Source organism: Seriola lalandi, unplaced genomic scaffold, assembly GCF_002814215.2.
Source record: "Seriola lalandi dorsalis isolate HSWRI2012SDOR001 ecotype SW California unplaced genomic scaffold, Sedor1 jcf7180002054572, whole genome shotgun sequence".
In the NCBI taxonomy this organism is placed as follows: Eukaryota; Metazoa; Chordata; class Actinopteri; order Carangiformes; family Carangidae; genus Seriola; species Seriola lalandi.
The window spans coordinates 1240011-1240489 of NW_019525125.1; positions in this window are offsets into that span (position 1 = coordinate 1240011).

Here is a 479-nt window from a genome sequence, read left to right on the forward strand (position 1 = left end):
GGGGGGGGGTGAGAAGGGTAGAGACATTAATAAACAAAGTGTGAATCCTCCATGTCTCTATCATCCAGCCCTTTATTTCGACTATTCTCAGCTGGTGGCAAAAAAAGGGAGAGAGTTTGTTTTGATGTTTGTGCAGAGTTGAGGCAATTTATTGGACAGGGATTTAGCAAATCAGAATTCATTGCAGAAACTTTCTGATCCTGGAGGTTCAAGGGCTCTGGATAAACAAGACTGATTGTTTCAGAGGCATGCATATATTACCCATATTTGTGCCCGAGCTATTACACACAGACAGCTATGGGACTATAAGCCTGACTCATATCAGAGGGATTTTGCAGAAAAACATGGCTAGATCAGTGGATTTCTTTATGCAAGTGAAGCAGGCATTGAAAGAATTTTTTTTTTTGTTGTTGTTTTTTTTTAACAAAACGCTCAAGCCATCGATACATGACAGACGTGACGTTAATGTCTCGAGTCCT